This window comes from Hyla sarda, chromosome 3, assembly GCF_029499605.1.
Source record: "Hyla sarda isolate aHylSar1 chromosome 3, aHylSar1.hap1, whole genome shotgun sequence".
In the NCBI taxonomy this organism is placed as follows: domain Eukaryota; kingdom Metazoa; phylum Chordata; class Amphibia; order Anura; family Hylidae; genus Hyla; species Hyla sarda.
In genome coordinates this window covers 178,425,764-178,439,411 of record NC_079191.1, presented here as the reverse complement: position 1 = coordinate 178,439,411, position 13,648 = coordinate 178,425,764, and positions in this window count along the sequence as shown.

The window sequence follows — 13,648 nt, the reverse complement described above, 5'->3', positions numbered from 1 at the left end:
ATCGGTACCATTTTTGTTTTGATGGGACTTTTTGATCGCTTTTTATTCATTTTGTATGACATATGAAATCACCAAAAATGCACAATTTTGGATTTGGCATTTTTTTTACGTGTACGCCATCGACCAAGCAGGTTAGCCAACCTTACACTTTAATAGTTTGGACACTTACACATGCGGCGGTACTACATAGGATTTTTTTATTATTATTACATTATTTTATTAAAAAATGGGAAAAGGCAGGAGATTCAAACTTTTATTAGAGAATTGGTTAATTCACTTTTATTAACTTTTTTTTTAGAAGACCGATCGGACGAGGAGGCAGGTAAGGGCCCTCCCGCCGTCCACTCAGCTGATCGGGACCCGGGTTTAAAGCACTCGTTAGAACAGTTTAAACCCCATTAACGGGACAGGGGCGTACAGGTTTGCCCTCGGTCCTTAAGTACAAGGATGTGTAAACTGTGTAAATAAAAATAAACATATGTGGTATCGCCACGTGCGTAAATGTCCGAACTATAAAAAATATATCGATAATTAAACCGCATGGTCAATAGCGTAAATGTAAAAAAATTCCAAAGTCCAAAATAGCGTATTTTTGGTCAGTTTTTATACCATAAAAAATTTTATAACAAGCGATCAAAACAAAAATGGTACCGATAAAAACTTCAGATCACGGCGCAAAAAATGAGCCCTCATACCGGCCCATACACGGAAAAATAAAAAAGTTATAGGGGTCAGAAAGGACATTTTTAAACATAAATTTTCCTGCATGTAGTTATGATTTTTTCCAGAAGTACAACAAAATCAAACCTATATAAGTAGGGTATCATTTTAATTGTATGAACCTATAGAATAAAGAGAAGGTGTCATTTTTACCGTATGCGTTATGATTTTTAGAAGGGGAGGATGAAAAAACAAAAGTGCAAAAATAAAAAAAAATGGCCCAGCCCTGAAGGGGTTACACATAGGGCTGGGTGGTATGACCAAATATGTTTACCATGGTATTTTTTTTACTTACGGCAGTTCCACGGTATATAACGGTATTTTCACCACCCCCCCAAATCATGTGACCCGCCAGCGCTGTTCTGCCCCCCCGCGCCCGCCCCAATCATGTGACCCGCACGTGGTGTTTGGCTTCCCCCCCACCCCGAATCAAGTGACCCGCCAGCACTGTTCTGCTCCCCCCAATTAATGATCAGCCCAGCGGGGTACTACTCACATATGTCACCTTCAAGCACTGCCCTCCTCCTCTTTGTTGGGGGCCACTGGCGATGGAACTCACTGTACGCCAGTAGTCTCCAATGGCTGTCCGGGCATGCTGGGAGTTGTAGTTTTGCAACAGCTGGAGGTTCACAGGTTGGAGACCACTGCTGTACGCTGTATACCTATGCCCGGGCTGCAAAAGATACAGAAAATAAACTTTAACTTGCCTACGTCAGCCACGCGCTGTTCCTTGGGACTGGTATGTCGGACAGCCGTCAGCCCGTTTGCTGTCCGGGCATGCTGGGAATTGTAGTTTTGCAACATCTGGAGGTCTGCAGGTTGGAGACCACTGGCGTACAGTATAGAGTTCCAGCACCCGGCGGCCCCCAACAAAGAGGAGGAGGGCAGTGCTTGCGGGTGACATATGTGAGTAGTACCCCGCTGGGCTGATAATTAATGGGGGGGGCAGAACAGTGCAGGCGGGTAACATAGGATTAGTTCCCCGATGTGGGGACAGAGCAGCGCTGGGCTGATAATACATTCCCGAGGAGGAGGGGCCCAACCGGTATTGCGGTATGGGGGAAAATTCATATTGTGCTGCCCAAAAAATTTGGTATTCGGTATGAACCGGTATGCCGCCCAGCCCTAGTTACACATGGTTACAGGTTGTGCGCTCACTACTTTACATTGTAGCAGAGGGTCATTTCCTCAGTGTTATGAATACAAAAAGGAGATTTTTTAGACTTACCGCAAAATCTCTTTCTCGAAGGATCCATTGGGGGACACAGACCTTGGGTATATGCTGCTGTCTCTAGGAGGCTTGACACTATGGTAACCAAATAGTCGGCTCCTCCCAGCAGGATATACCCGCCTCCAGGACACCGAGCAATTCAGTTTTAGTCCCAGAGCAATAGGAGGAGAACGACAGGTCAAAAGGAAAAAACATGAACTGTCCGAGAACCAGAAGAAAAATCAATTGAACACACCCTCGGACAGATAACCGAAAAGGAACCCCAGAAAAGGGCGGGAGCTGTGTCCCCCAATGGATCCTTTGAGAAAGAGATTTTACGGTAAGTCGAAAAAATCTCCTTTTCTCTATCGGCTCCATTGGGGGACACAGACCTTGGGACGTACCAAAGCCATCCCTTGGGTGGGCAGAGAAAAAAAGGTCAGGCAGTCGGCTGTATCACCGCCGCCTGCAACACTTTATGGCCCAGACTAGCATCAGCCGATGCGAAAGTATGAACCTGGCAGAATTTCGAAAAAGTCTGCAAAGACGACCAGGTGGCCGCTTTACAGATCTGCGAGGCCCAGGCCTTGTTTCAGAGAGCCCAGGATGCTCCCACAGAGCGGGTGTAATGAGCCAAAACCCTGAAGGGTGGGATCTTCCCCTTGCAGTGGTAAGCTTCCGAAATAGCACATCGGATCCACCGAGAAATGGTGGCCTTGAAAGCAGGCTGTCCTTTTCGACGACCTTCCGTAAGGACGAAAAAAGAATCGCACTGACGAAAGGAAGAGGTAACAGAAAGATAAGTCCGAACAGCCCGTACCACATCAAATTTGTGGAGTAAGCGCTCCCTGGGATGAGAAGGAGCGGGACAAAAGGTGAATAGCTGAAACGACCTTAGGTAAGAAGGATGGATCTGGCCGGAAAACAACCTTGTCCTGATGAACTATCAGGAAAGGAGAACGACAGGAGAGAGCTGCCAGTTCAGATACTCTCCTAATGGAAGTAATAGCCATAAGAAAAACCACCTTCCAGGATAGGAGGCGAAGGGGAACCTCCCTAAGAGGCTCAAAAGGTGCGTCCTGGAGGGCGCCTAGAACTAAGTTCAAGTCCCAAAGGGGAGAAGGGGACCGGTAAGGGGGGACAGCGTGTGCCACGCCCTGCAGGAAGGTCCGGACATGCGAATTGGAAGCCAGAGGACGCTGAAAGAGAATGGAAAGGGCCGAAACCTGACCCTTAAGGGAGCTGAGAACCAGCCCTTGTTCCAACCCCGACTGCAAAAAGGAGAGGAGACGGGGAACGGAAAAGGTAACTGGAGAAAAGATCTGAGCTTCGCACCAATGAAAGTAAGCCCGCCAGGTACGGAGATAAATCTTCGCAGAGGAGGGCTTGCGAGCCCTGAGCATGGTGCGAATTACCTGGGAAGAGACACCGCAGGCCCTTGGAACCGCGGTCTCAACCGCCACGCCGTCAAATGCAGCGACTGTAAATTGGGATGGCAAAGAGGACCCTGTGATAGTAGGTCTGGACGAAGTGGAAAAAGGAACGGAACGTCGTCTAGAAGCCAGACCACGTCGGCATACCATGCCCTTCGAGGCCAGTCTGGAGCCACCAGAATGGCGGGGGCTCCTTCTGCCTTGAGCTTCCTCAGAACCCTGGGAGGGAGGGGGAGAGGAGGGAACAGATAGGGCAGGACAAAGCCCGACCATGGAATTACTAGGGCATCCACGGCTAGAGCCAGGGGGTCCCTGGATTTTGAGACAAATGTCAGAATTTTTCGGTTGTGTCAAGACACGAAGAGATCCACCTCTGGGGTCCCCCAGAGGTCGCAGATCTATGTGAAAACCTTCGGAAGACGGGACCACTCAGCCGGCTGAGGACCGACTGATGAAATCCACTTCCCAGTTGAGCACTCGCCGAAATGGCTGGAACAACTTGTTCCGCCCAGAGGAGGATCTTTGTCACCTCGGAAATGGCTGCTTAGCTGCGAGTGCCACCCTGCCGGTTGATGTACGCCACAGCCATGGCGTTGTCCGACTGGACACGGACAAGGTGGCCCTGAAGCAGGGACTTCCAATGCTTCAGACAAAGATAAATCGCCCTCAGTTCCAAGATGTTTATGGAAGGAAGGGCTTCTTGGGGAGGCCAGCGGCCTTAAACCGTCTGATCCCTGAAAACACCCCCCAGCCTGACAGACTGGCATCTGTCGTGACCACCTGCCAGTGGAGGGGAAGGAAAAAACTCCCCTGAAGAAGAAGGGGGGAGCGGAGCCACCAGCGCAGAGACCGACGGGTCCGAAGAGGGAGAACAATCTTGAGAGAGAGAGGAGACCTGTCCCACCGGTCAAGAATTGCCAGCTAAAGAGGACGGTAATGAAACTGGGCAAAGGGTACGGCCTCCATGGCTGCCACCATTCGACCCAGGACTTCCATGCAAGTACAGATGGTGACCGGGGATGGTATCCGGAGGAAGCGGACTCCCGACAAGAGGGCCAGACATTTGTCCGGCGGGAGGCGAATCCGAGCCGAGGCCGAGTCGAACTGAAGCCCCAAGAAGATCAGAGACTGGGTGGAGGAGAGAACTGACTTGTCTCGGTTGACCATCCACCCAAAGCGACATAAGGTCTGAAGAGTGAGGCTCACATTCTCCAGAGCCTGGGCTCTTGTGGAGGCCTTGATGAGGAGGTCGTCCAAGTAGGGTATCACTGATACCCCTCTTGACCGTAACAGAGCTACCACAGGCGCCAGAATCTTGGTAAAAACTTGTGGTGCTGTGGCCAGACCGAAGGGGAGAGCCACAAATTGATAATGACCTTCTGGAACCGCAAAGAGGAGATACCGCTGGTGTCCAGGAAAAATTGGAACGTGGAGGTAGGCATCCTTGATGTCCACCGAGGAAAGAAACTCCCCTTGATCCATGGACGCCACCACCAAACGGAGAGATTCCATTCGGAAATGGCGGAGAAGAAGATGTTGGTTGAGATGTTTGAGATCCAGGATTGGCCGCACAGAACCGTTTTTCTTGGGAACCACGAAAAGATTGGAATAGAAACCCCGAAAGCGTTCCCTTGAAGGAACCGGGACAATGACACCCTGGATGAGAAGGGACTGAAGAGCCTCCCGAAATTCCCTCGCAAGCAAGGGAGATCGGGGAGCACGGGACTGAAAAAAAAGATCCCTCGGAAGGGAGGCAAATTCTATCCGGTATCCGTTGGACACAACGTCCCTGACCCAGGAGTCCTGAATAAGCACGGTCCAAACGTCTCGAAAGAGCAAGAGGCGACCACCCAGCCAAGAAAAAGTTGCGGGTGGGGGCGTCCTTTCATGCAGAAGTGGGTTTGCGGTTGCCCGATTTGGCCGCAAAATGGCCGGAACGGTTGGAGTCCGACTTCCAAGAAGGACGCGCCTTGAAAAAGGGGGCCTTCTTGTCACGTGAAGGCACCTGGCTGGACCCTTTAGAGGGGCCAGACGTCCGAAAGGACCGAAAGGAAGAAGACTTTCTGCGGAAAGAAATGCTAGACTTGTTTTGAGGTTATAAGGAGCTCTTGCCACCTGTCGCCTCAGAGATATTCTCATCCAGGCGCTTGCCGTAAAGTCGGGAACCGGTAAAAGGAATCTTCGTGAGAGACTTCTTAGAAGCAGCATCCACGTTCAATGTTTTAAGCCAAATGGAACGACGGAGGGCCACTAGATTACCGGTGGCAAAGGCAGCGCAGCGAGCTGAGTGCAAGGAAGCAGAACACAGAAAGTCTCCAGCTTTGGAACATTGGAGGGTCAGAGCAGACAGTTCTTCCGGGGGAGATCCCGAAAGAACGCCCTGACGGAGTTGGGAATGCCAAACCAAAAGGGCATTAGACACCCAGGTGGAGGCGAAGGCAGGACGCAGGGAGACACCCACTGCTTCAAAGGCATACTTCGCTAAGGATTCAACCTTTTTGTCTGCCGGATCCTTGAAGGCAGCTGCATCCGCCAGCGGCAAAGTAGTAGTTTGAGAGAGGTGGGAAACCGGAGGATCCACCGCCGGAGAGGAAGTCAATTTGGAGACAAGGTCCTTGGCGAAAGGATATCGCGCTTGAACTTTCTTCAGTTCCTGAAACTTCTTCTCAGGGTGCTTCCAGGCAGATTCTAGAATGGCATCAAATTCAGCGTGAGAGCTGAACACTTTGGGTGCCGGTCGGGCACGATAAAAGGATACTTCTGCAACTACGTCCGAAGTTCCTGGGTCCTCTAGGTTAAAGGCGTCTCTTATGGCCATAATCAATGAGTTCACCATGTCCACTGAGTCCGAACGGTCCTCTGAGTCAGATGCCATATTGGAAACCTCGTCTGCCAGCTCTCCAGGAGAGTGCGAACAAGTGGAGGCGGCCCTAGAAGAGGGAGAGTCCGACCTGATACGTGGCTCAGGAGAACCAGAGCGGTGACCCCGGGAACGTCCTCTGGAAGATTGACACGTGTGGCCTGAAGGAGCGGTCGGGCGAGACCTGTGAGAGGAACGCCTGTGTCTACCAGAAGACTCAGGGGATGAGTCAGAGGAGACACCCCTATTACGCTTATGTGAAGCATAGGGAGAAGGGGAACGGGAGACCTGTGCTAAGTCGGATATAGACTGGGAGAGGGAGGAAACCCAGGCTGGAGGGGCGGCTGAACCCGGGTCTGAAGGAGCACCTGGGTTAGAAATAGCAGGGGGGTCTGGAGGAGCAGTGGAGCAGGCAGAACAAGTGGGTTCAGCAGAACCTGGCATTTTTGCAGAGCAGTTTTTACAAGCGTAATGGATAACTAATGTTCCCGATATCTGCTTTGAGGGAGGAACAGTTCTGGGCATGGACATAGCTAAAAAATGAACAGTCTTACCCAAGTCTGTGTCCCAAGGCAGCTGCTGTGAGGAGAACTCCGCATTGTGGCTGTGAGGTAATAGAAGAGACGCCAGAGGCAAGGGCGCTGTGATTGGCCCCTGCACAGCCCCAAACGCGCGTACGGCGCTGATTGGCAGCTATTTCGCGCTGCTGAAGCGCTTATGCGGCCTGGTGGGCGGAGCTAACGTCCGCCGGGCCGCCGAAGAATTACAGCGGGACTTAGAAATGGCGCCTGCTCCAAACCCCGAGCGCACACGCTGCCTTAGTGAGCTCATATGCGCCCGGGGAACGGATCGGGCGGAGTGCCGTCGGCAGCCACGGCTGCCGAAAGTGAAAGTAAAAAGACGCACCCGCCCGCAGAGAGAAGCCTGCGGCGCATACAGTAAAGCACATTGTCAAATAAAGTGCCCCTTACTATGAAACACTGCCCCTTGCACAACTGCTCCCCCAATAATAAAAAACAATCCCCCTGCAGGGAAGAATAAGTATCCCACGGCCAGCCCCAGCTTAGTAATGACAGGTCCAAAAAACAGGGGTCTCCAGCTGTTGCAAGACCTAGGGAAAGAAAAATACTCACCTATGCTGAAGAACTTACCTCATGGAGTCTTCGGTCATGGAGTCTTCAGTCAGCATTTTCACCTGCAGCACGCCAAGCTCATAGCGAGGCGAACAGGGAGGTAGGGGGGACCCGAACCCATGAGGTACAACCCCAAGCGCAGACCGTTGGCGAGAGGGGGTTAACAGTACATTCAAGAGGCCTGCCACCTCTCACAATGGGGAAACAGTGAACCGTAGTTCCTGAGTCCACACCTGAAAACAGAAATAAAAAGGAATAAAGCACTAACACATTCCCTAAAACTAAAAAATATGAGACCTGGTCTGGAGAAAACCAGACCAGTGTCCACCTCCTTAAGACACTAAGCAAAAACTAAATTGCTCAGTGGCCTGGAGGCGGGTATATCCTACTGGAAGGAGACGACTTTTTGGTTACCATAGTGTCAAGCCTCCTAGAGACAGCAGCATATACCCAAGGTCTGTGTCCCCCAATGGAGCCGATAGAGAAAATGCTAATTGTGGACACACTTGTACCGTGTGGGCCATGTTGTGCCGACGTACCTGAATGAAAGCTGTGGCAGCAATGCAGTTCATGACCTGTGTGGCCAGAGTAGCAGCTGTGTAATTCATGCCCTGTGTGAACTCAGCAATAGTGGCAGGAGTGCGGTTCATGCTCTCTATAAACAGCCATAGTCGCAGCAGTGCGGTTCATGCCCTCTATGAACTCAGCCATAGTGACAGCAATGCGGTTTATGCCCTCTATGAACTCAGCCATAGTGGCAGCAGTGCGGTTTATGCCCTCTATGAACTCAGCCATAGTGGCAGCAGTGCGGTTCATGCCCTCTATGAACTCAGCCATAGTGACAGCAATGCTGTTTATGCCCTCTATGAACTCAGCCATAGTGGCAGCAGTGCGGTTCATGCCCTCTATGAACTCAGCCATAGTGACAGCAGTGCGGTGCATGCCATCTATGAACTCAGCCATAGTGACAGCAGTGTGATTTATGCCCTCTATGAACTCAGGCATAGTGACAGCAGTGCAATTCATGAACTATGTGAACTCGGCAATAGTGACAGCAGTGCGGTTCATGCCCTCTATAAACTCAGCCATAGTGACAGCAGTGCGGTTCATGAACTATGTGAACTCAGCCATAGTGGCAGCAGTGCGGTTCATGCCCTCTATGAACTCAGCCATAGTGACAGCAATGCTGTTTATGCCCTCTATGAACTCAGCCATAGTGGCAGCAGTGCGGTTCATGCCCTCTATGAACTCAGCCATAGTGACAGCAGTGCGGTGCATGCCATCTATGAACTCAGCAATAGTGACAGCAGTGTGATTTATGCCCTCTATGAACTCAGGCATAGTGACAGCAGTGCAATTCATGAACTATGTGAACTCGGCAATAGTGACAGCAGTGCGGTTCATGCCCTCTATAAACTCAGCCATAGTGACAGCAGTGCGGTTCATGAACTATGTGAACTCAGCCATAGTGGCAGCAGTGCGGTACATGCCCTCTATAAGCTCAGCCATAGTGACAGCAGTGCAGTGCATGCCTTCTATGAACTCAGCCATAGTGGCAGCAGTGCGGTTCATGCCCTCTATAAGCTCAGCCATAGTGGCAGCAGTGCGGTTCATGCCCTCTATAAGCTCAGCCATAGTGGCAGCAGTGCGGTTCATGCCCTCTATAGGGTATGTTCACACTGCGGAATTGCCACGGAATTCCGTGAGTGAAATTCCGCACAGTGAACATTAGCATCTGTGTGAATGGGTTTTCCGCGAGACCTGTTCACACTGCGGAATTTCAGCCGCGGACAATTCCTCCGCTGAAATTGTTCCGCGCAAAGAAAGAACATGTTCATTCTTTGCTCGGAAGTCCGCGAGCACTGCATAGCCGCCAATGGTGACGGCGCAGTGCCACGCGGTCCTACCGCCACCGCTGGCTGCCAGACTGAATCTCCACTCGCTCAATTCCGCGAGCGGAGATTCAGCTACAAATCTGTAGTCTGAAAATATCGTGACAGCAATACGGTTCATGCCCTCTATGAACTCAGCCATAGTGGCAACAGTGTGGTTCATGCCCTCTGTGAACTCGGCCATAGTGGCAGCAGTGTGGTTCATGCCCTTTGTGAACCTCGGCCATAGTGGCAGCAGTACAGTTTATACTATGTGGCCATAATGGCAGCAGTACAGTTTATACTATGTGGCCATAGTGGCAGCAGTACAGTTTATACTATGTGGCCATAGTGGCAGCAGTACAGTTTATACTATGTGGCCATAGTGGCAGCAATACAGTTTATACTATGTGGCCATAGTGGCAGCAGTACAGTTTATACTATGTGGCCATAGTGGCAGCAGTACAGTTTATACTATGTGGCCATAGTGGCAGCAGTACAGTTTATACTATGTGGCCATAGTGGCAGCTGTACAGTTTATACTATGTGGCCATAGTGGCAGCAGTACAGTTTATACTATGTGGCCATAGTGGCAGCAGTACAGTTTATACTATGTGGCCACAGTGGCAGCAGTACAGTTTATACTATGTGGCCATAGTGGCAGCTGTACAGTTTATACTATGTGGCCATAGTGGCAGCTGTACAGTTTATACTATGTGGCCATAGTGGCAGCTGTACAGTTTATACTATGTGGCCATAGTGGCAGCTGTGCAGTTCATAGTCTGTGAGGCCATAATGGTGGCAGTGCGGTTCATGCTCTGTGTAAACTTGGCCATAGATGAAGCAGTGCTGTTTATGCCGTGTGAACTCGACTACTGTGGCATCAGTGCAGTTCACATCGTGTGGCCACAGCCCTTGTCTCTCAGCACCCGGATAAAGGGGGAGGACATGTCAGGGCATGAACTGCACCGCTTGCACTATATCCGAGTTCACACAGGGCACAAACCGCACCGCTGCCACTATATCCGAGTTCACACAGGGCACAAACCGCACCGCTGCCACTATATCCGAGTTCACACAGGGCACAAACCGCACCGCTGCCTCTATATCCGAGTTCACACGGCATGAACCGCACCGCTGCCACTATATCCGAGTTCACACAGGGCACAAACCGCACTGCTGCCACTATATCCGAGTTCACACATGGCACAAACCGCACCGCTGCCACTATATCCGAGTTCACACAGGGCACAAACCGCACCGCTGCCTCTATATCCGAGTTCACACAGGGCACAAACCGCACCGCTGCCACTATATCCGAGTTCACACAGGGCACAAACCGCACCGCTGCCTCTATATCCGAGTTCACATGGCATGAACCGCACTGCTGACTCTATATCCGAGTTCACACGGCATGAACCGCACCGCTGCCACTATATCCGAGTCCACAAGGCATGAGTCGCACCGCTGCCTCTATATCCGAGTTCACACGGCATGAGTTGCACCTCTGCCTCTATATCCGAGTTCACACGGCATGAACCGCACTGCTGCCTCTATATCCGAGTCCACAAGGCATGAGTCGCACCGCTGCCTCTATATCCGAGTTCACACGGCATGAACCGCACCACTGCCTCTATATCCGAGTTCACAGGGCATGAGTCGCACCGCTGCCTCTATATCCGAGTTCACACGGCATGAACCGCACCGCTGCCACTATATCCGAGTTCACACGGCATGAACCGCACCGCTGCCTCTATATCCGAGTTTACACGGCATGAACCGCACCGCTGCCTCTATATCCGAGTTTACATGGCATGAACCGCACCGCTGCCTCTATATCCGAGTTCACATGGCATGAACCGCACTGCTGCTTCTATATCCGAGTTCACACGGCATGAACCGCACTGCTGCCTCTAAAAAACACAGGGTATTTACCACAATGCTGCCACTATGGCTACACAGGGCTGCACTGCTGCTACTATGGTCGAGTTCACACAGAGCATGAACTCACTGCTGGCACTGTGGCCACACGATGTGAACTGCACTGATGCCACAGTAGTCGAGTTCACACGGCATAAACAGCACTGCTTCATCTATGGCCAAGTTTACACAGAGCATGAACCGCACTGCCACCATTATGGCCTCACAGACTATGAACTGCACAGCTGCCACTATGGCCACATAGTATAAACTGTACAGCTGCCACTATGGCCACATAGTATAAACTGTACAGCTGCCACTATGGCCACATAGTATAAACTGTACTGCTGCCACTATGGCCACATATTATAAGCTGTACAGCTGCCACTATGGCCACATAGTATAAACTGTACTGCTGCCACTATGGCCACATAGTATAAACTGTACTGCTGCCACTATGGCCACATAGTATAAACTGTACAGCTGCCACTATGGCCACATAGTATAAACTGTACAGCTGCCACTAATGGCCACATAGTATAAACTGTACAGCTGCCACTATGGCCACATAGTATAAACTGTACTGCTGCCACTATGGCCACATATTATAAGCTGTACAGCTGCCACTATGGCCACATAGTATAAACTGTACTGCTGCCACTATGGCCACATAGTATAAACTGTACTGCTGCCACTATGGCCACATAGTATAAACTGTACAGCTGCCACTATAGCCACATAGTATAAACTGTACAGCTGCCACTATGGCCACATAGTATAAACTGTACAGCTGCCACTATGACCACATAGTATAAACTGTACAGCTGCCACTATGGCCACATAGTATAAACTGTACTGCTGCCACTATGGCCACATAGTATAAACTGTACAGCTGCCACTATGGCCACATAGTATAAACTGTACAGCTGCCACTATGGCCACATAGTATAAACTGTACAGCTGCCACTATGGCCACATAGTATAAACTGTACAGCTGCCACTATGGCCACATAGTATAAACTGTACTGCTGCCACTATGGCCACATATTATAAGCTGTACAGCTGCCACTATGGCCACATAGTATAAACTGTACTGCTGCCACTATGGCCACATAGTATAAACTGTACTGCTGCCACTATGGCCACATAGTATAAACTGTACAGCTGCCACTATAGCCACATAGTATAAACTGTACTGCTGCCACTATGGCCACATAGTATAAACTGTACAGCTGCCACTATGGTCACATAGTATAAACTGTACAGCTGCCACTATGGCCACATAGTATAAACTGTACTGCTGCCACTATGGCCACATAGTATAAACTGTACAGCTGCCACTATGGCCACATAGTATAAACTGTACTGCTGCCACTATGGCCACATAGTATAAGCTGTACAGCTGCCACTATGGCCACATAGTATAAACTGTACAGCTGCCACTATGGCCACATAGTATAAACTGTACTGCTGCCACTATGGCCACATAGTATAAACTGTACAGCTGCCACTATGGCCACATAGTATAAACTGTACTGCTGCCACTATGGCCACATAGTATAAACTGTACAGCTGCCACTATGGCCACATAGTATAAACTGTACAGCTGCCACTATGGCCACATAGTATAAACTGTACAGCTGCCACTATGGCCACATAGTATAAACTGTACAGCTGCCACTATGGCCACATAGTATAAACTGTACAGCTGCCACTATGGCCCACATAGTATAAACTGTACTGCTGCCATTATGGCCACATAGTATAAAACTGTACTGCTGCCACTATGGCCACATAGTATAAACTGTACAGCTGCCACTATGGCCACATAGTATAAACTGTACTGCTGCCACTATGGCCACATAGTATAAGCTGTACAGCTGCCACTATGGCCACATAGTATAAACTGTACAGCTGCCACTATGGCCACATAGTATAAACTGTACTGCTGCCACTATGGCCACATAGTATAAACTGTACAGCTGCCACTATGGCCACATAGTATAAACTGTACTGCTGCCACTATGGCCACATAGTATAAACTGTACAGCTGCCACTATGGCCACATAGTATAAACTGTACAGCTGCCACTATGGCCACATAGTATAAACTGTACAGCTGCCACTATGGCCACATAGTATAAACTGTACAGCTGCCACTATGGCCACATAGTATAACTGTACTGCTGCCACTATGGCCACATAGTATAAACTGTACAGCTGCCACTATGGCCACATAGTATAAACTGTACAGCTGCCACTATGGCCACATAGTATAAACTGTACAGCTGCCACTATGGCCACATAGTATAAACTGTACAGCTGCCACTATGGCCACATAGTATAAACTGTACAGCTGCCACTATGGCCACATAGTATAAACTGTACTGCTGCCACTATGGCCACATAGTATAAACTGTACAGCTGCCACTATGGCCACATAGTATAAACTGTACTGCTGCCACTATGGCCACATAGTATAAACTGTACAGCTGCCACTAT